This window comes from Crinia signifera, chromosome 1, assembly GCF_055691185.1.
Source record: "Crinia signifera chromosome 1, ASM5569118v1, whole genome shotgun sequence".
Taxonomy (NCBI): Eukaryota; Metazoa; Chordata; class Amphibia; order Anura; family Myobatrachidae; genus Crinia; species Crinia signifera.
Window position 1 is genome coordinate 254,852,135 of NC_139217.1, and position 25,889 is coordinate 254,878,023.

General features: G+C 43.8%; 1 long non-coding RNA gene across 3 annotated transcripts in view; it reads left to right on the forward strand.

The window, feature by feature from the left end:
- LOC146073275 (uncharacterized) overlaps window positions 1-25,889 on the forward strand; it is a 99,216-nt gene that overhangs the window by 69,249 nt on the left and 4,078 nt on the right. For 2 of the 3 annotated variants that reach the window (XR_014473275.1, XR_014473276.1), the window contains one exon: window positions 10,227-10,639. This is a non-coding gene — a long non-coding RNA (uncharacterized LOC146073275). The remainder of the gene's footprint in view (window positions 1-10,226; window positions 10,640-25,889) is intronic. The other variant, XR_014473277.1, reaches the window with a different exon arrangement.

Consider the following 25,889-nt stretch of genomic DNA (forward strand, 5'->3'; position numbering starts at 1 on the left):
GGAGGAGTGGGGGTGGAAGTGCAGTGGGGGCACAAGGCCATACCTAGAATATCTGTCAAGGATAAATCCTTTTGCAGAGCTGATTTGGTTTAGTTATCTTTCTTTTGCACAAATCCATCATATGTATGATTTAAAGGGAAAAAAAGAATGGAGAATTTTTGTTGCATGTTTGACTGAGGCACTTCATAGCACAGTCCAGATAATAGTATGGTATATTGAGCATTGGCACAGAAAAAATATTGTGCAGTGTGCAATAGATTTTTTAATAAGGGTTACATGGGGCAATTAATCCCATTGTTGGGAATAATTAAATTGAACAGGAGGCTATTGGATTTGAGTGAATGTAATTATTTGAATTATAGAGGAGCATTTCTATGATAGAAGGATATTTTACAGATATGATAGAACCTGATAGTTTCCCTATATCGATGGCACCGGAGAACCAATGTTTCTTTTTTTTTTCCCCAAGGTGCAAGGACACTGAGTGAGGCTCCACCCTCGACAACCCTGAAGCCCCACCCCACATTCTGATTGGCCCATTCAGTCAAAGATAATGGATGACCATTGATAGCTAAAACTATCGATGGTTATCCATCACATAGTTTATGACCATCGATGTCTGGTTGCAGTATTGCCATTGATAGCCATCCCTAAGGCACACTGCCATATTTCTGTCAAAGTCTGTAGCAAGTCCTTAACTTGTATTAGAAAGCAAGCAAACTAGCTTGATAAAATAAATGTAGGCTACACACTTTATACATTTACACAGACACATAGAGAAACATTTCTGTCATATCATACTTTGTAAACATAGGAGGTAATATACAGTTGTGAGCAAATGGCCCAAATTGCTGTTGCCACAATATTTAAATGCTGGCAACGGAAGCTCGATTCGTGCCCTTGCGCCCCCCTTCCCCAATTATCATCCCTGTGCTCACTATAATATGGGGTAGGAAACAAATTGGAGCATGACCTTACCACCTTAAAGTGAGGCAGGTATATTGCGGGAATTTGGATGTTGGAGATCACTGACACCTGAATTCCACCTTAGAATAAAGTTAAACCCTAGTACACTTTGCTCTGAGCAGTCAGTTTGGTGACATCATCACAAGCACATTTAAATTATTATTACCACAGTATACCTAATGCAATGTAATCACCAGAGGTAACCTGCTAGATATTTTGGAAAAAAAAAAGTCCATTCTCCATGGAATTGATTGCCATTTTATAAACTGTCCTCATGCGTGCTAGTAGAGAGCTGGATGTAGCAGCATTAGCTGGAAAACTACTCTATGACTAAGATATCACATAGGACCTTATTCTAGTTCATTTTTTGAAGCAAATTCCTTCTTAGCTGGACAAAACCATGTGCACTGCAGGGGGGGCAGATATAACGTGTCAGAGAGATTTAGCTCTGGGTAAGTTATTTTGTTTCTGTGCAGGGAAAATACTGACTGCTTTATTTCTTCACTGCAATATAGATCTCACTTTGAAGAAAAACCCCACCCAAATCTAATTATCTCTGCACATGTTACATCTGCCCCACCTGCAGTGCACATGGTTTTGTCCAGCTAAGAAGGAATTTGCCTTTAAGAGTGAACTAGAATAAGGCCCATAGAGAGAGAGCACCAAAAAGGTTGGATACATGTATGATATGCTGACAGGCAATAAACACCAAAACGTTGACGTGTTTAGATTATCGACATTTAGCATGTCTATGTGTTCAATATGTTGAAAGATTAAAATGTCATCATCCACAATGTCAACACTGATATAATGTCAACATTTTCAGATTGTCAACATTATGAAGTCTTAAAACGAATTCTAATTGTAATTGCAAACTGCAGACTAACCCAAACTGTAGCCACACCCTAAGCCTAAATGGGTCAACATTCACGATGCTGACAATTTGAACATGTCAGCAATGTGTATGTTGACATGTTATCTGTTGACATTCAGAACATGTCTACATCCTGGTGATGACATTCTGAATGTTGACATGTTGACTGAACCCCCATTCAAATTTGTTTGAACCAAAAGCCAATATGACAGCGCTAGATTATTGAAAAGAATGGCTCAGACACATTTACAGATTAAGTATTATGCGCACAATGCATTACACAAGCCCTGCACACAAATATTACAATAAAGGTTGTTCAGCACACCCACACAAACATACAGCAAAATACAGTAATGGCAACCTCCACAACCCACCCCCTCCTAATTTTATTATTTTTATTGATTGGTCATAAGCCATCATTTTATTATAGCCCATTGAATATAATAATAAAAAAAAGCTACTATGACATTTTATTTTTGACGCATGTATGCATATTTACCAAGTAGGACAGATTACATGGGCAGTATGTGCATGGCCTACCCATTTCCTGTTTTCACACAGATGGCTTGCATATGCGCACAGCGTACAGGGCACTTGTGCAATCGTCTGATAATCGCTTATGCTGCAATTAGCAGCACAGTGAACAGCTCTGAATTGGGCCCTTGATCGGAGCAGACAATATGTATAAAATGCCTGTTACAATGAAGGCACATCCTTTGCAACTGCTATAGTTCAGGTGCATATATACACTTTTGATAAAGACCTGTAAAAATGACCAGGCACATATACTACCAATGCAGATACGGATGTACTTTTTAAGGTGAAAACTTTTTGATGTGCATATAAAAGGAAATACCAATTTTTTTCATCAAATATTTTTGGGAGTCATTTGCACCCATTTTGCTAACACCTCTGCATCATCCCCATCATGTGTATGTAAAAATATTGTGGCTACCTGGGAACCCTGCTGACTTGCCAGCGATGCAGTGCTTTGACACTTAGAAATTGTCAAATATATCAGTCATATCAAAGGACAATTTCAAGAAATCCCAGTTTTTGTGGCATGTTTTAGGATCACACCTGTTTTCATGCAGAGCTAACTTAACGTATAGGCAAACTGTGATGGCCCCCTTTTCTGGGTGTGCCTAACCAGTGGCTAGGTCCTTGTGGGAAGATTCACTGGATCCAGGTGATTTACATCCTGGTGGTTAGTCAGTTTCATGGAGATGATCAATGCTCTCATGGAGGAATATGTAGACATGGTCAAGAACATTTTCACAAAGTGCCAAGAAATTAGATAAGTCCCAGAGATGTAATTTAGTGCAGCGTACCCAACCTTTTAAACCACTTGATTAGGCTTTTAACTCATGAATCCCCCCTCCTGTGAGTGTAGGAGAAGTGATCCGTATGTGTATTCTTAATGTACTATATGTCCTTATATTAAGGAGTAGCGGAGGAGTAGTGTGCGGTCAGGAATCGTGTTCCTCTGTGTCTGGCCGCTGGCTGTATATTGTCTTGGTAACGCCTGTAGGATTAAGGTTGCTGCTTTCTCCACCCGTGTCAGCGCAGGGTAGATGACTGCTGATGTCTGAAGGCAGCACAGGTAACTCCAAGTGACTGGTCGGGCAAAGAGATTCTGATGACGCTGTAGACTGAACCAGAAGTGACACAACGTGGTTTGTCTCCACAGCTATGGGGAGCTTCTTCCTCCATCTGGAGACTTCTTCTTCCGCCATTACCAATATTATTTTCAAGTGCCCCCAACCCATCTGCAGCGTACCCCCAGGGGTATACGTACCCTAGGTTGGGAAACGCAGATTTCGTGTATTGCTCTTTACATAGTTTTGTGTTATCCATAGACACGGCAATGCTTTTAACTGCAACTTCTATTTCATTCAATTGAAAAAAATGTCACTGGATAAGACCTTAATATTCTAGGGCCTAATTCTCTAACAATGGTCTGTGCATGATGTGCATGCGCGTATTTGCGTATGTGTAGATCACGGCACCGAAAAGCGGACCAATGCCTGCTGGGGGCGGGTGGTTGATGTTGCAGGACGTCAGTGCCCAGCCCATCCTTGGTGATTTGCTGAGGAAATAACAGTAATTTTTGACTGACTTTTATTCTGAAAGCAGGAGACATCATTTGATGGTCAGAGACCATTTAATGATTTCTCCTGCTAGCGGACGCATATTAGGGGATGTATTAGCGACAGGGGGGCGGGCGTTCTGTAGGGCAGTGTTTCATCGCTCGGTAACAGCGATTTTCGCTGCTTACCAAGCCAACATGAATCCCCCACAAATTAAACATTTAATCACAAAGGTTTCAATATGTCAGTTTTCTGTCCTGATGCATGTAGAGCTTTCATGAACAATGCATGGCAGGGCAGGGGGCTGAGCAGAACATGGGATCACCCTGCATCATCACTGTTTAGGTTTACTACTTGTAGAAAAAGAAACAATGTTGTACAGATGTAGCGCCTGTCATCGTTGCGGGGGCTGGTGGTAGATTTGACATTCGCCAGCCCCCACCAGCCAGGGGCGGATCCAGGATAAAATGACAGGGGGGGCACCATGATAAAAAAGGGTTTGGGTGGGGGAGGGGCGGTGTTAGTGGTGCCAGTGTACATGCTAAGAGAGCGGCGGGAGAGGGTGGGAATGGAATTAAAAATAGGCCCTGGCATTTAAAGTACGCAGTCCCACCATGGCGACAAAAGTGAAAGATGTAGTTGTGCGCGCGCCAAAGGCGCGCTCCAGAAAAGGGTGTGTGGCCATTCAACAGGGGGCGTGTCAACACCATATACAACTTCTACACATTATGCAACAAAATACTAGACCCCATTATACTTGCCCCTTACACATGATGCCAAATGGAATGAGCCAAAATTGACATAATAGGGGAAATTTACTAAAGGAAATGTGTAAAAAAATAGGTGTAAAAATAGGTGTATTTGTATCCAGAAATACACTTATTTTTGACATTTTCTATCCGGAAAATATGGCAATTCGTATTGATAGCACATCAGTACGAATTGCCGTATTTTCGGGATAGAAAATGTCAAAAATAAGTGTATTTCTGGATACAATTACACCTATTTTTACACCTATTTTTTACACATTTCCTTTAGTAAATTTCCCCCAATGTCACATGGATTGAGCCAAAATTCAAATAATGAAACATAGATTGTGTCAAAATTCACATAATGCCACATGGATTGAGCCAAACTTTACATAGTAACACACACGAATTGAGCCAAAATTCACATAATGCCAAATGGATTGTGTCAAAATTTACATAATGCCACACGGATTGAGCCAAATGCATAAAATGCCATACTGATTGAGCCAAAATTCACATAATGCCACACGGATTGAGCCAAAATTCACATAATGCCACACGGATTGAGCCAAAATTCACATAATGACACATGGATTGAGCCAGAATTCACATAATGCCACACAGATTAAGCCAAAATTCACAATACACTTCATAAACAGGGACATTGTCCACCAAAGGCGCGCATTAAACATTTACACCATAATGTCCATTACACGTTAAGTTACACGCCATTATGTCCATTATGTGTTATGCCAAACACCATAATGCCTATTAAAAATTATGCTACATAAGTGCTTCTTCTCTACATGCTCATTGCCAAGGGTTCCATGCTCATTGCCAGAGGTTCCATGCTCGTTGCCATGTGGGATTACATGCTCATTGCCAAGGGGGAATACATGCTCGTGGTAAATGGGGGACAGCCGCCGCCAGGCAGAAGTGATAGCCACTGACAGTGTCAGAGCCTGGCTGTATTCAGAGCACTGCAGGTCCCGGCTATTTTAAATAATACCCCTTTCGCACCAGAAAATGCATTCCTAGGTTGGCCCCTTTTACACCAGTCTAGTCCCTGCATTTTCTGGTGTGAGGGGGAGAGAAAACCACCCCTCCCCCTTTTACCCAGTTATCTCATTTAACCGGCTATATCTTCGGAACCAACTGACCCATTTACATGAGACAAGTATTATATTGAAGAACTTTTGAGTGGGCTTTGAATGATTTTGGTCCAGTGAAACTGGAACGTTTGGTTCCAGAGTAATCTGCCCTCAATAACATGAACAGCCATGAAATTACATTTCAAAAATAAAGAAATTGGTTTACATGCAATATCTCTGGAACCGATTAACCAATTTGGACCAGCCTGATATCATATTGAAGGCCCAGCGATTTGGAATTGAATGGAATCAACCACAAGCTTCTGTGATGCCAGGGCGGGAACTGGCAGCCGTTGAAACTGGGTGGGGTCGGAATTGACGGGTCCCATATTATCCTATGGGGAAAAAACGTTACAGGTTTGCCAGGCGATATCTCCGGTTCCCAAGGGGCTAGAGACACGGGGCTGGGCTCGTTGGAAAGCCCTGGTCCTCAGCTACAAAATAAATGACAGGGGGGGGCACGTGCCCGGGTGCCCCCCCCCTGAATCCGCCACTGCCACCAGCCGCTGGAAGGGGACGCGCACACGATCCCGTTCCCCACCATAACCCTGCCCGACTCCCTGAAGTGGAGACGGGCAGGGTTCCCATCCCCTGCCACATGGTAATTGGGACGTGCATGCGTGTGGGACTAGTCAGATGGAGCGCCAGCGGGGGGCGGCCTAGCGAGCCCCGGAGCTGAGCTACAGGCACTCCATCTGTATTATATGGTTTATGCAGTGATTTAAATCAGTGTTTCCCAACCTCGGTCCTCAAGTACCCCCAACAGTGCATGTTTTGCAGTTCTCCTCACAGAATCACAGGTGAAATAATTATCTCCACCTGTGGATCTTATAAAATGTGTCAGTGAGTAATGAGTACACCTGTGCACATGCTGGGTGACCTGGGAAACGTGAACTGTTGGGAGTACTTGAGGACCGAGGTTGAGAATCACTGATTTAAACAGTAACATAGGGGCCTAATTCAGATGTGTACGTTAAGCCTATAGTATATTCACAAATCTGATTGTGTGTAGTCTGTACAGGTGCAAGACTCATCCTGTGCACGTGCAAAACGTTTCATTTAATATTGCTTACAACCATGTCAGCTGGTATTTAAAGGTGGAGTAGGGGCATGTCACCCCATTTTGTAGGCAGTATATTTACTGCAAAGGCGTGTCCGGACTGACCAGTGCCTAAAAACATTGTCACAAATGCTAACACAAGTTAATTATGGGGGCTATTCCAGGGTTGCCGACTTTAAAAAAATCCTCTCCGGGAGAAGCCCGGAGAGGAATCTTGCATTACGCGTTTTGGGGGCGGGGCTTAACTGTGACGTCATTAAGCCCCGCCCCCATTACGACAAATAGCCGAAATAACTGTTATCCATGGAGGGGGCGGGGCTAAAACATCACGATTGTGCCGTTTTAGCTCCGCCCCCTCCCCTGAGACCCGCGGATTGCGGCATATAAATGCCGCGATCGGGGGGCTCAGTGGGGGTCCCCCTGATTCCGGGAGGGTTGCCCACCCTTCCGGGGGCCGGGAGGAAGGACCCGATTTTCGGGAGACTCCCGCAAATTCCGGGAGGGTCGGCAACCCTGGGCTATTCAGACCTTATCACATGGCTGCGAATTCGCAGGACGGGTGATTATCTATAGACTGTGCATGCGCGAGGCCATCCGGGGATAAAATCCTTCCATTTTTTTATCGCTGTTGATTGACACAAGTTGATTGACAGGAAGCTGGCATTTGGGGATGGTAACTGCCCGTTTTCTAGGCATGCTCAGACATTCTAGGGGTAGGCATGTGACACCACCTCCGACCCCGATCTGACTATTTCTATCGCAGCCGCATATCGGGAGTAAGTCCCGGGCTACACACAGACTGCACACACTGGAAAAATCATTTGATGGTGTGCAAATGTGATAACCACAGGTGTACGTTAGTTGTGCTCTCTTACCGGTGTTGCCACTTAGAGGGTGCTGCTTCTTCTTCTTGGGGAAGAATTGAAGGCGGGAAACTGGATATTGCTCAAAAGGGTTAACACTTTATTTCTACCATGCTAAACAACCATTTGTTTAAATATCAGTAAATAATACACAATGACAGTTGAATAATGTACCACATCCGTTATCTAACTACGATCACAGGGATCGCTACGTCCCCTTTTCTTCCAAAACACGGGTTAAACAAATAATCAATGTCGTTCACTTCTTGCTACTGTTAACTGCACTACTGTCAAGGAGGTACTCTCAATTGAATATAACCTTGGGCATCATATTCACATAAATCAAAACAACACAGATAATTATTATTGCATAGACAAAGATAACCAGAGAAATGTCATTGCATGCATAAGAATAAACAGAGAATTATTATTGCGCAATAATACATATTTTATAGTGCACTAGTTGTACCTGGATGATATCACTGTTAGTCCTTATAGAATCCTTGGAGAGGAAAGTTCAATCACCCCTTAAAAGTCTAGAGTCTATACAGAGATCCCAAAGGGTCAGTTCCTGCTTTGGACTATAAACTTGTACTGAATATTTGTAATCCACTGGGTTATGGTGATACGTAGTGAGATATTAAATGTCTTTCCTGCAGCAGTCTTTTGTTCAAGAGGATCCAACTTTAAGAGATTAAAAACAAACCAATGCAGTAGGATATTGGGTAACTCAGCTGCCTCTTCTATAAGCTGTAACTAACAACATGGGCCAATGATACTTCCATCCCCTGCCACTGAGCAATTCTGGAGTTATTCAATACAGTCTATCAACATGACAACCTTTCTTGGTGTGGCTGGTTAGATTTGGGAGAGGGTCACTTGAAGATGAATTCTGTTTGCCTAGCTTCTTAAAGTGTCCATTTACACAAACTTACATGAGACCCCAGTATAACCTGCTGTTCCAATAGTTCCCCACTGTTCTCTGCTCTCCTCATGCTCAGCAACTTCCTGGTTTCTTTCTCAGAGTCCAGTCTCATTCAAATAGGCAATTTAATGTATGCATACATATATCACACATGGGCCGGGATTTCATTCTGGAGAGGTGGCATATACCTGATCACATACCTCCCAACTTTGTAAGTCTCAGAATAGGGACACTCACGCGATGAAAATGGGGTGTGGCCTATGCAAATGAGGGCATGGCTTTTGCAAATTAGACTACGCCTACATTTGCGGCCACGAATAGACGCTGTGCACTTGCGCACAGCGTCTATTCAGTCAGATCATTTAGTAGCTACAGCATACCCTCCAACATGATCCATTCCATTAGGTACAAAATGCTCTGTTCCTGGACTTCCCTGCCAGTGGCAGTTACAGAGACGGGGCTCCAGCACAGTCCAAAATTCAAAGAGGGGGCTCAAATCAACTGCCAGTGAGTCCAGGACAGTGATGTTTGGGGTGGCATTAGGTGTGGCCCCCCTTTTTTGAATATTGGACTGTGCTGCAGGCTCACATTTGCAACTCCCACTGGCAGGGAAGTTCAGAAGCAGAGCATTTTGTACCTAATGGAATGGGTCATGTTGGAGGGTATGCTACAATAGCTGCTAGGGGGCGAAGCCCGGGGGTGTCTCACATACATGGTGTGCACATGCGCACATGTGCCAGATATTTCCATCCTCCGTGCCCCAGGGAGCGAAGCGGCGATCGGCGAGCGGGGCGGCTATGCGCAGTGCGCACACAAGCAGGCACAGTGTCATTGATACAGCCCGAAGTGTCCCGCGGGCGGGGGAGTTTGCTGCGGGAGGTATACAGTGATTATCTCCCGTGGCAACCTCCCCCACCCACGGGACACTGCCAGCAGCGGGTGGGACAGTGGGACAGGCGATGATAATCGGGACTGTCCCTCTAATATCAGGACTGTTGGGAGGTATGTGATCACAGGGCTCTGCAACTTAGCAGCCCAGCGGTCAGGTCTGAATAACCCTATGTCCCATATATGCCTCCTGCTCTATTTGCATTTTTAATTACACAGAACTGCACAGCCGCTTCCTTACAGCTGTGCAATTTCTTACTAACATGAATTAGTCAGTCAGTCAGTCAGTTTGATTTAACCATTGGTGTTTAAACATGATACCCTTAAATCCTGGACTTCTAGGACTGAGTTTGGGGAACACTGGACTTAAACTCATTTGTCTGTGATGCGTTTTCTCTTTTATTCTCATAAAAAGCAGGACTAGGTCCTGGAAGGTCCCGAAAAAAAGATTCTTGGTCACTACGTGGATAAGCCTATACTGTAGCAGCCAGATTTAGTAATGATGGTTTACTTTGCTTTCAGCTCAAAATGTATTCCTTGTGGATATACACATGTACTGAAATCTAGACTAATACACTGTATTTTATATATTTGTCTATTTTTTCCATGTCTATGCTGCTCTATTGATTAACAATCATCACACCTTGTATGTATCCGTAGGTGAACATTGAAGCATAAGCAGTAAAAATGATAACAACTGTATCCGGCGAAGAAAGCAAAGACTTGATCAAAGAAACTGGCATGACATGAAACAAGATGGAGTGCTACGTAACATCAGCCAAATCATTTTGAAAGTTGATGATCAACATAAAAAAAACAGACTGCAACATCTATTTATAATATCATGGCTACGAATAACAGCATATAGTCTAGGAGTAGCAAAAACCGAGAGGTATGCAGTAAGAAGGAAACATGCAATGTAATGTAAACCATAATATTACTGTGAATAAGTGACTGGAAGTGCATCAAGTGAAGTCTGTACTTCTGAAACAACTAGAAAAGTCTTGAGGAATGGATCATTGCGGACACAGTACTTCTTGTAGAATTGGTCTCATTCGATATTTTCAAAACAGGTAAGCACACAAATGAATTTAAGATCAGTAAAAATTATATTTAACACATTTAGTTAACACATTAATATAGAAAAATAATGCAATGATTGCTATATGCCAATACTCAAAATTACTTAAAACATCACAGCATTTTTAAAAGAATGTAGAAGTGAAACAATACAGCGGCATAGCTACATATGTGGCAAACCCTGCGGTGGCATGGGGGAGAGGCACCAGCAGGGTCTGTGGTGGGTGCCTCTGGCTGAACTGACAGGCGACCCAGGCAGCAGTGAGCGCTGAGCTGGGTCCGCCCTGTACATATCTAATGAGCGGGGACCCAGTGCAGTGCATAATAAATGAGCGGGTCCCAGCCCTATGCATATGTAATGAGCGGAACCCGCTCATTACATATGCACAGGGCAGGGACCCGCTCATTAAATATGCACTGTGATGGGTCCCCGCTCATTAGATATGCAAGGAACAGGACCAGCTCAGTGCTCACGCTCACTGCTGCCTGGGTCACCTGTCAGCTCAGCCAGCGGTCCATCGCCTCGCCTCTTCTTGGGGAAAAATTTCTAGCTACGCAACTGTGTGAAGTGTATTTATAAAGCATTCTTCTGTTGAGCCAACTAATGATGGCATTTACAGAAAAGACACTTGTATTGAATAAATAAGTTATTTATTTCAGTGTAGGCTTCTTAGGCTGCTTACCTACTGAAGTATAAAGTGCAAACTGTGCTGAAAATGTCTATAAACACTATGAGTTTGATTCAGAGGTCACAGGGCGTGCTGCTAGTCATGGGAACCTGGCCACACAGCATTCAAACCTGTCTATCAATGCAGGGTGGTTGAGCAGAGTGCTGTGAGACGGCGCTGCTCAGTCAGCCCCTTTCTTTTTTTTTTTTTTTATATTTAATTTTTATTAAGGCAAACAGAACATATAACAATGTACATTCCGTAATTCATCAGATGGTTCAACAATTTGAAATAGTACATAACATATATTGCACATAGTATAAATCTGTCAGAACTCACTGTAAACCCATATATAATGGGGACACATAAAAGACTAGGACATAGACATACAGGAATAAAAGGAGGGGGGACACATGGGACTAACGAGAACACCTCTAATACAAACGGACATAAGCATTACTGAAATAGCCCCCTATGATGAATAGGGTTATAACAATCTAATAGAAAATAATATAATACAATATAATACAATAAAGTGTCAGGAGAATATCATTGATCAACAAGTGAACCAGGCGAATTAAGTAACATGACGTCAGCAACATCTTGAGGGAGAATAGACAAGCCCCGTCTCTCTCGGTATTCGGTCCACTTAAACCACTTCAAATGGAGGGAGGTAGCAGAGGAGGAGTATTTGCAATTAGCTGTTTCATACAGGAAATGTTTGTGTACTTTATCTATAACGAAACAAAAGCACGGGATTGTCTCCGACTTTCACATTTGTCCGATAGCAGCCTTGGAGGCAATTAAAATATGGCCCAGAATGTATTTGTCGCCACCCTGGATACTCGTAGTATAATGGAATAATGCAGTTAAGGCGTCAGCAGGAATCTGAACCCCCAACACCTCCCTAATAAGAGAGAATATCTCAAACCAAAATGGGCGCAAGAGGGGACACTCCCAAAATACATGAAAAATAGTGCCTATACCGCCACATTTCCTCCAGCAAAACTGGGAAACGGAGGGCCAAATGTTGTGCAGCCGTCTAGGTGTGAAATACGCCCTCTGAGATAGTTTATAGAACATTTCCGCGTGGGCTAGGCACTAAGACATTTTGAAACCAGAAAGAGAGATAAAATCCCATTCCTCTTCTGATAGCGACACGGACATATCACTTTCCCATCTAACATGGGCAGGTAGTTTCTCCTTTTTAGTTTTGATAACATGATACTGGTACCATTTAGAAATCCCACCTCTATGACATTGGGAAGAGAACCAGGAGTATAATATTCTTGGGAAGGCAGGAGAGGGTGTAGTACATTTTAAATATCTATGGAGTCCTGCTTAGGAATACCATATTTAGACTGCAAGTCTGCAAAGGACGCTAAACTACCTGAAAGAAAAAGATCCTTCAAGTGAGCCAGACCTCGGGAATGCCAGGAGTCCAGTCTCAAGTTTGGAATAAGGGAGGCTATATACGAGAGAGACAGGTCCAGGCCAGGAAGTATTATGTCCGCATCATCTGAAATCAGTCTATGCCACACAGTCAATGTAGCTCTAATTGCAGCCCCCGGGCCCACACATTGCCTGACGGGGAAGCTAGAGTAAGTCAGTTAGGAAGGAATCACCAATAAAAGAGCATTCTATCCGGACCCAGGGTTTAGGGGAATGAGGAACAAACGAGTCCCTGGCCTGACTAAGCAAACATGCAGAATGGTTCTTCTCAAGATCAGGGTAAGCCACCCCCCACCACTTTTAACACAAGAGTCTGTCTGGCAATACGAGGTCTGACTCCTTTCCAAATAATTTATTAAAGCTAGTGATGAGAAATTTAGGTGGGAGCCTGGGTATAGCTTGGAAGAGGTACATGAGCTTAGGCAGCAGTATCATTTTAGAGGCTGCAATGCGGCCCAACCAAGAGATCTCGTGCAGTAACCAGTCATCTATCAGTTTCCCAAAGGAACACAATTCTGGGGTACCACACAGCAATAGTCAAAAAGTATAGAGAGCTGGGCAATGCCCATGTAGTTTTTTTGGGGTGCCATCTAATCAGATGAGACGTGACCATGCCCCCTTAGAAAAATAATAGTGTCCCAAAGAGTGTGCTGGGATTGGGAGACATAGGGGGAAATTTATTAAGATGGAAGGTCTATTGAAGATGGGACGTTGCCCGTAGCAACCAATCAGATTCTTAGGTACTTGTTTCCTAGCACGGCGCCCGTCGTGGGTCATCGCATACCTTAAGTTAAGGTATGCGATGGACGCGACCGACACGATTTCAGGGCTATTTTTAGCCTTTTCCCCGACAATTAAAAAATCGCATCTATCGCGTCCATCGCATGCCTTAAGTTAAGGCATGCGATGCGACAGATGTGATGGACGCGATTTTACATAGGGAACTGTTAAATGGGCCAATGGACCAGATTTTTCATTGTATACCCACCCTGATGGGTATTTTACATGAGAAATGCCCCCCATTGTTAACGCCACCCCACGATGAAAGTGAACCTGAAGCGTGGCGAGCGCAGCAAGCCTGCGAGAGGAGGCGGTATGCGTCCTCCGTCCTTTTCACACCCCCACTCGCCACGTCGGCGTGGAGTTGATTTCATATAGTGTGGAGAGCGCAGCGAGCCACCGAGCCCGAAGCGTGGCGAGCGCAGCGAGCCCCGCGAGGGGACGCGTAATACCTGTGAAGTAACGCGCGTCCCCTCGGGGTATGAAAAGGTCGGAGGACGCGTACCGTGGACACAATCTTTATCGCTGGCACCGTGCGAGGAAACAAGTACCGATTCTTATTTTCTAGAACAGTGATTTTCAACCTTTTTACCTTGCGGCACACTAAATAGGACTTTAAAATTGCCAAGGCACACCATGAGATCCCCACGGGGCAAAACACATTGGCCATCACAGGAAAAAACAAACCTATTGGCCCCCACATTAAAAACAATCACACTGATCCCCACAGGTAACAAAAATAAAATACATTGGCCCTTTACATGAAAAGAAGAGACCAGTAAATAACATTTGAACTGGTGGTGGCTGTAAATGGGTTTTGGCATCTCTAGATCTGGGGGCACACTTGAGAACAGCTCAAGGCACACTAGTGTGCCACGGCACACTGGTTGAAAATCACTGTTCTAGAAGGTGGTAAATGCAACGTAGAAACTATGTTTCTATGAGCAACATCCCATCTTCTATAGAACTACCATTTTAGTGGACTTTCCCTAGAGAGACTTGTGCTGACAGAACAGGGGAGGAGGGGACAGGATGAGGCACAGGTAATTAGTACATGCTCCACCACCCTCTTGGCAGCCCTGGTGGTAGCATACAAGTATGAATTCCGACGGTAGTCCAGCCAAATATAATATGTATCTGCAACTCTTGTGCATATACATGAAAACTAAACATGCCAGCTAACACACAGAAGTGAACATAAAGCTATCACAAAAGTACTCGATTTGTTTTATTAAAAATACTCCTAATGCATACATTTTGGAAAACAAATGTACAAACAGTGTCCACCCACTATCAGTGTATGTTTACTTAAAGTGAATACTTAATTAATTAATTAATTGAGCCAGATTAATTACTTTTATTATAATTTAGTGAATATTATGATATACCTTAGATTTTAACCCTTTGATTGCCAACATTTCAGCAAGAGATGCAAAATATCAGCTAAAAATTACAGCGTCGCTCACATTGGTTATATAAATGAAAGTAAAAAAATGTGTAACTTTTTTTAATTTCCTATATAAGGTAAACATTACAGGTGATATGGATGAATAAAAATGTTTGCTTGGCAATTTTCACGCCTATTTTGACAAATTCACTTGGAACTCAAAGGGTTAAATATGCAACCCCACTGAATTGGCTTGACTTGTTAGCATTATTATTTTTTAGGCAGACTATATGATCCTCCTGACAGATGTGGTTAAGCCACAGCTGGTAAGCCTAAGGTGGCCAATCTTCATCTTACAAAACTAGAACATTGCAAAATCTGCTTCAAAATTCAGATGAATGATTTTTAAGATGTTTGGGCTTGGGTGATATTTATGACTTTCCACTTGATCGTGATTCAGATTTTTACTACTTTCACTCCTCCCAAAAATCTGCCAAGATAAAGATTTTAACTCATTCTACAACAAAAAAGCCGGTTAACGTGTTTTTTTCCTTTTGACATAACCCAGTAAATTTTCAGTGTGATATAAAGTGGCGTTCCCCCGCTTCCATTCCTCCCCTGGGGTAGGAGGAAAAGATTTATACTCTATAGAACCAAAGACCCTTTAATGCCCCCAGCCCCTGACTGACCTAGAAACTATCCGACCCTGAATAATACAGAGTCAAGGCTGCATAAAACATGCATACTGCCATTGTGTGTTTACATGTCACATTAAGGCAATATATACTGTAGTCAGATGTCTACTGTACGAGTTTATAAAAAAAATGACCTGTAATGTTATATGCAACTTCATCACAAACTAAATTCATCGCTCTTATTGTATCCTTAATGTGTAACGCTAACCCCCAAAATAATAATGAGAATGGTTGTCAGCGTGAATACCAAAATTACTTCTTAACTCTACCTTTTTTTGTAATCTTGTAAGAGATATAGGGCCAGATTCTCTAAGCTTCAAAAGTGATAACATGGAGAGTGATAAACAGCCAGCCAATCAGCTCCTGCCTGACATTTTTCAAACACAATCTGTCACATGGCAGGTAGGAGCTGATTGGCTGGCTGTTTATCACTCTCCATTGTATCACTTTTGAAGCTTAGAGAATCTAGCCCAACGTTAGTAAATTACTTTCACTCTCTAAGACACTGGAGGAGATGAATCAAAGCTTTGAGCAAAGTAAAGCACTGACCAATCATCACCTGTCAGTTTTCAAGCACGGCCTCTATCATGGCAGTTAGAAGCTCAATAATGGGTACTATACCTCTGTCCAAGGTTTTATACATCTCCACAGCTGTCTCTATTAGATCCTGTTCCCTCTCTGTAAAAAATAAAATTGCAAGCAGAGAATGAATATAAAGAGCTCAAATTTATCAGATGGAGGCATATGTAATAGGGTCTGAGTTTGCTTGAGGTGCGGGATGACGGATGATCTTGGAAGGTTTTTTAAAGCGACAATCATTTACAAGGCATAATCATGTCCTGTAAATGGTTGCTGCTTTAAAAATTGTCTGATAAAAAATGTCCGATACAGCACTTTCCCTATTTAATTGGTCCCACGGTGTCCTCTATGCAAATAAGAATTTTAGGCACAGAAGAAATGTACATCAATGCAATATCATAGTTCAGGTTTGTTAGTTAAATGAGAAATAGCACATTAACAGGCCTTTAACAGTAATTGTAATATTACCTGATTAATTATTACCTGATTACAGAATAAATGGTATTTTGTGTTCAGTTTTATTTCAAGCTGTACTTATTTTCTTATAGCCCTGTATATTTCTTTTATTTTGTGCTTTACAGTGGTTCATTATAGGGGATTTATACCCTGTTTTTCACATCTAATCAGTGATATCACCTGCATTACAAATATAATGAATGCTGTAATACATAGGGCTATTTAAAATTTGTTGTATATGATAAATCAGCCCCCAACTGCCATTTTTCAAACACAGTCAAAGGATCCCCTCTCCCGATTTTCTCAAACGCATGACTATTATTAGCTGATTTGATGGAGCAAAATTTATCAGACGCCACAAGACTACTATTACTAACCAATTAAGGAAGAGTGACTTGACCTCTTTTAGAGAAAACATTATATACATTATCTAACCACCAAAACAAATATGGGTTGTTTTGGTACTTGTTTCCTAGCACGGCGCCCATCGCATAACACACTTAGTGGTGTGTGATGCGATATTCATGGTAAATTAACAGGAGTGCTTGTACAATGAAATATTGCATAGCATTGCATGCCAGCAAATGGCATGTGATGTGATGCGATTTTTAATTGTACAAGCACCCTGATGGGTGCTTACAATGTTAAATGCACCCCCATTTTCAACGCCACCCCCACTATCAACGCCAACTCGACCTTTTCATACCCCCACTATCCACGTCGGTGTGGAGTTGATTTTAGATAGTGTGGCGAGTGCGCCGAGCTCGAATCGCGTAGAGCGCAGCGAGCCCCGCGAGGAGCCGCGTTGCCAATGGGGATGCATTTAACATTGAAAGCACCCATCAGGGTGCTTGTACAATTAAAAATCGAATCGCATCGCATGCATCGCATGCCGCTATATTGCATGCGTGCTAGGAAACAAGTACCGTTGTTTTTTTATATAAGCAATCACGTAACTTGGGTCCTCGTTAAGTTTGGATTGCTTCTGCTATTCGCAGCTCCCCGATGACAGATTGACAGAGTTTGTGGGGTGGGCCGGGGGCAGATGGCGTTTGAATAAATGGGGACGTGTTGTTCCCATTTTCAGGGAGTTGCGAGGCCAATGACTGCGACATGGAGCACAATTTCCTTGGCCTCGCTTGCCAAGCTACGACAGGCAGTCTGGGTAAGGTTGCAATGTTCCTCCTAAACTGTGATTGCATCTTCTCCTGCATTTGCATTTTTTAAGTATTGTATATGTGCCTGGAGATGAAAATGTTCAATGGCATGTAGAACCCATACACTTTATGTCCCAATGTCTCCCTAAATATATAAAAGTACAAACCATTGCATAAATGTGTAAAATAGGAAAATGCAATACATATGATTTATGGCCAACCATGTGGCCAGCTGATGATTGTCACATGATCATCATGATGACGGGCCTATTTTTATGTGGATGCCTAGAGCTACAGCTCCATCTCTACCATTGTTAATCTGGCCCTGTCCTTAGTTAGAATAGGGACACATGTGGCCAGCTTCAGAGATGCATGAAAACCAAACACTATGCCAATGTTCACATATTTAAGCAATTATTTGCAACTGTGATCATATCCAGGGGTGCCGAGAGGGGGGGGGGGGGGCAGGTACAGTTTACCCGGGCCCAGGCTTGTCAGGGGGGCCCTGGTCTGGACACACATTTTTTTCTCTTTATTTGGTAGCGAGTGCGCCAGGTCTGAGTGCGCCGGAGTCAGCTGTTCAGCAGCGGCATTGGGAGTACGGATGTGGGCAGGTGTGGGCCGGTGTGGGGGCAGCAGCATCACAGAGGTCCTTTTGAGTGTCGTTCCACTCTCCGACTCCAGGGCGTAACTTGGGAGTTTACCGTGGCTCGGCGACAGGAGGATACTTAGGGTAGGTAGTTCCTGGGTGCCGGGAGGAACTGGGTCAGAGAGAGGCCACCTCCCGCGGGAGTACCACCCACTCTGCAGAATCCAGCCTGCCCCGCTCCCCACCCCAACCGCCACCACCAGCAGCAGCAGGCGCCAGTGCCATGTCTCCAGCCCAGCAGTCCCAGACCTGGTTTCCCACCCATGTCCAGGTCACTGTGTTCCAAGGTGGAAGTTAGGTGGCTGGTTGCTCTGTGTCTGCTGCCTCCCTACATGCTGCTGGGGCTGACATCAGCATCTAACCCCTGGCAGAGCATGTACTGTAACTCCATGACAACGAGCATGTTAACCCCTGGCAAAGCATATAACCCATGTCAGAGCATGCAAATCCATGGCAACGAGCATGTTACTCCTGGTAGAGCAGGTTAATCCCATGGCAATGAGCATGTTAATCCACTGATGCTGCTTTCAGACCGCATAACTGGCTTTGACCCTGTATTTGGAAACGTTTCCAAAAACGGGTCTGCCAGATAAAACCCCTTTCAGACCGCAGCACTTAAACGGTATATTACCGTTTAAGTGCCGATTTTTTGACACTGGCAGACCCGTTTTTGGAAACTTTCCAAATACAGGGTTAAAGCCAGTGCAGCCTTCAGCACTCCCCTCCGTGCAGCTCCCCCCCCCCCCTCGCGTGTCGACCGAGCGCATGTCGACGCCCCCCGCGCATGTCGACGCCCCCCGCGCGTGTCGACGCCCCCCCCCACCCCTCCCCCCCCCCCCCGCATGTCGGCGCCCCCCCCCCCGTGTCGACTTACCCCGTGCCGGTACCTCCGTTGTGGACTGCAGCTCAGTATGCTCGGAAAGCACTTATGAAAAAAGTGTCTTCCAGAAAATGGCTGCCCCATAGGAAACCCAGTTTAAAAAAACTGTCTTCCGTATGGGGGCAGCCATTTTCTGAAAGACACTTTTTTCATAAGTGCTTTCCGAGCATACTGAGCTGCAGTGCCGGGAACCACAACGGAGATACCGGCACGGGGTAAGTCGACACGGGGGGGCCGTCGACACGCGCGGGGGGGGGGTCGACACGCGGGGGGCGTCGACACGCGCGGGGGGCGTCGACACGCGCGCGGGGGGTGTCGACACGCGCGGGGGGGGCTCCAGTGCTGTGAATACTTAATGAGCGCTCATTAAGTATTCACTGTGCTGAATTTAGGACCCAGCTCATTGGCTGGGTCCTAAATACCGTTTCTGAGCCGATTTTTTGGCTAAAATACCGGTTCAGAAACGGGTAGGACCCTGCATTTTAACCGGTTAGAAAAAACTGCATTTTCTAACCGGTTAAGTGGGACTGGACCTTTCAGACCGCACACATTACCGTTTTAAAACGGTAAAAAAACGGCAATTTACCGTTTTAAAAGTGCGGTCTGAAAGGGGCATAATTTGCAATGAGCATCACGGTGTGCGGAATAACGTGTAATGGGCATTATGGCATGTGGTAAAATATGTAATAGGTATTACGGTGTATGGCATAATGTTTACTTCCCACTACGATGTGTGGCATAATATGTAATGAGCATTATGGCATGTGGTATAATATGTAATGGGTGCAGTGGCGTAACAACAGGTCCGCAGAGTGTGCGGGGAGCTACGTCCGTGGGGGCCTCAGGAAGTTGTTATACCGGGACCCAGGATTTCTCTCGGCAGCCCTGATCATATCAGTCAGGCTCATAGACATGTTGGGCCTGATTCTGGTTTACGCACAAAAGCAAATTCTCTCTCTAATGGTCAAAACCATGGGGTAGATTTATTAAGCTCGGTGAAGTGATAAAGTGTCTGTTTTTTTTATCACCGGCAATTAGCTCCTACCTGTCATTTTTCAAACCAAGCCTGTAACTTCACAGTTAGTAGCTGATTGGCCAGTGATAAAAACCAGACAGTTTATCACTTCACCTAGATCATTAAATCTACTAGGGTTACCACCCGTCTGGACAGTCCGGTAATTAAGACCGGTGTCTGGAGTCCGGACAGGTGGTGTTCCCGGACTATTTAATGTCCAGGAACAGGCAGTCAGGCAGGTGCAGCCGCGCATGGACCAGACCCGGGTGTTCAGCGGTAGCTTAGCCGAGCTCCGACGCATTGCGGGTCCTCACTTGGCGGCAGTGACCTCCTGCCGCTTAACCGTTGTTTAGCAGTTCCTCGCTTGGCAGCAGGAGGTCAGAAAGTGAGTGAGGTGACTTCCCCAGCACGAGATTTTGCACCTTCTCCGTTGCCTCATGCTGTGCTCATTTGTCGCCGCCACCGCCGCTGGTCCAATTGGGCCTCCTGTATCTGGTAAACTTTCATTTTTTTTTTAAACTTTGTGTGTGCTGGCTATTTGTGCAGTGCGCATCTGCTTTGTGAAGTGCGCAGTAGTTCAATTTGCCTGTGCCTCCAGCCTGCATACTGCTTTCTATGCTGTATAATGGGCATCATGGTGTGGGGCATATGTATAATGGGCATCATGTGTGTGGCATATGTATAATGGGCATCATGGTGTGGGGCATATGTATAATGGGCATCATGTGTGGGGCATATGTATAATGGAGCATCATGGTGTGGGGCATATGTATAATGGAGCTTCACAGTGTGGGGCATATGTATAATGGGCATATGTATAATGGGCATCATTTGTGTGTTATATGTATAATGAGCATCAAGGTGTGGGGCATATGTATAATGGGCATCACGATGTGTGGCATAATGTGTAATGGGAATTAGTGTTTGGTATAAAGTGTACTGGGCATTATAGCGTGTTGCGTGTGAATTATGGTGTGTCACATAACACGTAATGGGTATTATGGCATGTGGAATAATATGTAATGGGTGTGTGACATGTAACAGGCATTACGGTGTAATTTTTTGGCGTGCTATTTCGGCGCGCTTAGTTTTAAAAAATTGTTGAGCCCTGGCATAACTCGTAATGGGCATTATGGCCTCTGGTGCGCACTTTTGTGCGCTTCTTTTCTGAAAAATTGTTGAGCCCTGGCATAATGTGTAATAGGCACTATGGTATAATATGGATGTGTGACATGTAATAGGCATTATGGTGTAAATTTTTGGTGCGCCTTCAGCGTGCACTGTCCATTTTCTCCCTATTTTTTTTAAACTGTCCACTCATGGCATAACGTGTAATGGGCATCACGGTGTCTTCCATAATGTATAATGGGCATCAGTGTGTGGAATAACGTGTAATAGGCATTACAGTGTGTGACGTAATGTGTATGTGGCATTATCGTGTGCGAAATCAAGAAAAGATTTGAAGCAAATGTAAAAAAAAAACCCATAAGGCGGGTCAAGGGGCGGGGTGGGGGCGGGTCAATGGGTGGGCTGTGGGTGTGTCAAGGGGTGGGTCACTGTCCGGGAATCGCTCAACACAAAGGGGATAACCCTAAAATCTACCCCCATGTGCACTGCAGGTTTAAGTTTGCAGCAGGGCTCTCCTGCCTCCAAGTCTGTCTGTTACCCAGTTTGTTTTATCACTGTCTACTATTGTAAAGCGCTACGGAATCTGCTGCGCTATATAAGAAACTGTAAATAAATAAATAAAGAGAGCATGGATCACTAATGTAACATGATCGATTAAAGAGAGCATGGATCACTAATGTAACATGATCAATTAAAGATAGCATGGATCACTAATGTAAACAGGAGGTGTCTACTTAAATTAGACATCTCCTGCTGCATTAACATATTAGTTATATAATTGCCGCATCCTTATAATCAGCAGGGATTGCATATCCAACTGCACCTGATTCAGGCCGATGGTTTGCCTGAATCAGGTGCAGTTGGACATGAGGGCCCACCCCTTCTTCTAGGGATCCAGATCCAGATTGTGCACTTGAATTATATATTTTATATATGTTACAATATATGTTACTAATCTAATGCTTAGCCAAGCCTTTAGGTTGGCTGGCCACACCTCCCTTGGAGACTGGACACACTCTTAATCTTTTGAGTGCCAACATCTCTGTGAGAGTTGTTCGAAATGTCCACTAAAAATACTAGCAGCCCTCACATTTGTTATATAATTCAAATAAAAAAATGTGTAAAAAAAAAAAAAGATTATATATCCTATATAAGTGAACATTACTGGTCATTAAGGTGAATAAAAATGTTTGCTTGGCAAATGTCACACCTTTTTTGACAAATTAACAGCACTCAAAGGGTTAAGCATGGACCCCTGCATTTCTTCAGGGAGCTCTCTTTATGCCCTAGTCCAAGACTGACTGAAATAGATCCATCTGTATGGATCTAATCTGTGAATGATTCATTTTACTAATTTGATGATTACTACTTCTATTGATTTCTCAGATCCAAGTAATAACATAAGTTCAGAAGCTTCCACATCACTCACTCAAAAAAAACATACAAGTCAAATAAATCAATAAAGCAAAAAAAAAAAAAAAAGTTGGGGTCAATTGACAAGAGACAGAGAGATCCGACATTGTTCTTTAGATAAAGAGCATAGAAATAAAATAATAACAGAAGCTTATATAGCCCCAGGCATTTCATTGTGGCTTAACTTTCAGAAAAGATAGCTTTTAATAATTACTTTTTTTTATTATTTTAAAAATTGCATTTGAGCCAATTAATTAATTTGGCACTAGAGTTTGAAAATTCATAATCAATTATGAAATCTTTTATGTCAAAATTAAAGCTACATTTGCTTAAAGCAAGCACGTCTGATTATATAAGACCCATTTGAGCTAAAATGCCTACTGTACATTGTGTAGTGTTTTATTTGGTTTCCAATGGACATAACAAATAGCTAACTGCAAACTCAAAACCTTAGTACACATATGAATGTTCATGTTCAAACTGAAAACTGGTAAATTTCCTATAAAATTAGGCAATTTAGCCTCAATCAGGCAACATTTTATGGCTTATTTTGACATATGTTGTTTTAACTTCTAAACCAGTGGTAGCCAACCCTAGCCTTCGAGAGCTACCAACAGTTCACATTATCCAGACAACCTAGCTAGGTACCGCTATTTAGCCCAAAAAAAAGGTCTCTATTGTTCAGGTGGACTTTTATGAATCTATGAAACGTTGAGATAATTAAATACTCTTACTTTGAATCGCTATTGGCACCTACAGGTTTACAATTGTCCCATTGTCCAGGATGATATTTCTCAAAGAACTATTGAATGTTCATCCTTTCTGGTACACTCTTTTGCTTTTTCGGGTACATAGAAATGTAGTTGGTCATAGCAGAATTTAGAAGGCATTTCAATATTTCCCAAAACTGTTAGATTGCCTTCAGCTAGCAAATATATTGAAGATTACACTACACAAGTTTTGGTTAGATTGTATGTTTTTTTTTTTTACTGAATGTGTCTGACTGTATGTATGCATGCATGCCTCACATCTTTTGTTATCATGGAAGCAGGACCTGCCATGCTGAAGGTGTGGCCAGCCCGAAAAGGGGGCAGAGCTCGGAGGTGGTGGGAAGGGGCTCTTGTAGAGGGGGTCGAGGCCTAATGACGCCAATCGCTATTTTCCTCATATTTAGGGGGGTGCCCAGCGCTCTCTGGCTCCCTCCCTGGACTCCCTCCATCCCTGAACTGAAGAGATGATGTACACTTGTGCATGGCATCTCTCCAGCAATCACTGGCTGCCCTGCAAAGAAGAGTAGCAGTTAGGTCCCCCCAACTGCCCCCCCTCCTCCACACTGTCACTTGCGGGAGGTACTTGGGGGCTGTCTCCAAATAGTGGGACTGTTCTGCTGTAATCAGGACAGTTGGGAGGTATATATATGTATGTATATGTATGTGATAAATATAAGAGAGAGAAAAAGTCCAGCAGTTCCTGTCTGTTGGGCTAGAGAGAGCACATGACTGCAGGTAGTAATAATAGCACATAGAATATATCTCTCGCATAGAGTATGAATAGTCAGGTGTTAATTAAAACATTAAAGACAACTGAGCACAATGGCAAATTTATTTTTTATTTTTATGTCTTTCATAACATTTGACTATTTATAGTCCATTGGGTATATTTGATACAGTGGCGTAACTATTTTGTATGCCCCCCCTGCCGACATTCTAGCAGCGCCCCCCCCCGTGTCCCATGGCCGCCAATGTCCCCCCCGCCAATGTGCTCCCCCATGCCTCCCTGTGCCCCCCCCCCCCCCGTGCCTTACCTCTCCAGGGACCCGCAAAACTTTTTATCTGTGCAGTCCCAGCTCCCCTCCACTCCTGGCTTCTATAATGAAAAACGGACCATCACAAAATGCCCGCCCCCATACAACAGACAGTTTCAGAGAACCGTTTGCTTTTCAGAGAACAGTTTGTGACTATGGGTTCCATTAAGGGTACAAAAATGAAAAGGAGAAAATACTATTATCACTTTTCAATATGAAAAGATGTACGAAACAGTGATAAGGGATAAGTAAACCAGTGGAGATCAGCTGCTCTATATAGTTTTAGATGTTAATTCATATATCGACCCATACAGTGTACTCACAATCAATGTGCATAGTTGCAAAATAAAAAAATAGGTACTTGTATACCTTCACGGCTCCCATCGCATGCCATAGCATGCCATATGTAGTGACATGCGATGGCATGCGATGCGATTTTTCCGGGTTTTTTATGCATTTGTTATAAAAATTGCATGCCATCGCATCGCATGCCATGCAATGCCATGCGATGCCATGCGATTTTGATCACAAATGCATCCAAATGCATTTAAATTAGTAGCAAACATGTTAAATGCACCCCAAATGTCTTTTTTCATACTGTACCACTCCCACTATCAACGCCAACCCGAAGCGTGGCGAGCGCAGCGAGCCCGCGAGGGGCGGCAGTACGCGTCCTACGACCATTTCATACCCCAACTATCCACGTCGGCGTGGAGTTTTGAATAGAAAGTGTGCCGAGCCACCGAGCCCGAAGCGTGCCCCGCGAGGGGACGCGGATACCTTCACAGGTATCCGTGTCCCCTCGCGGGATTCACAGCTATCCGTGTCCCCTCGCCACGCTTCGGGCTCGGTGTCTCGCTGCGCTCACCACACTTTCTATTCTCAACTCCACGCCGACGTGGATAGTGGGGGTATGAAAAGGTCGTAGGACGCATACCGCCGCCCCTCGCGGGCTCGCTGCGCCCGCCACGCTTCTGGTTGGTGTTAATAGTGGGGGTGGAACAGTAACAAATGCCCTTTGGGGTGCATTTAACATGATTTTAACACATGTCAATGATTTCTGTGAAAAATGGCATCGCATCACATCGCATGCGATGCGATGCAATTTTTTTCTATACGATGCCCATCGTGGGAGCCGTGATACTACACAAGTACCAAAAAATAAAATCAAGCAAAATAT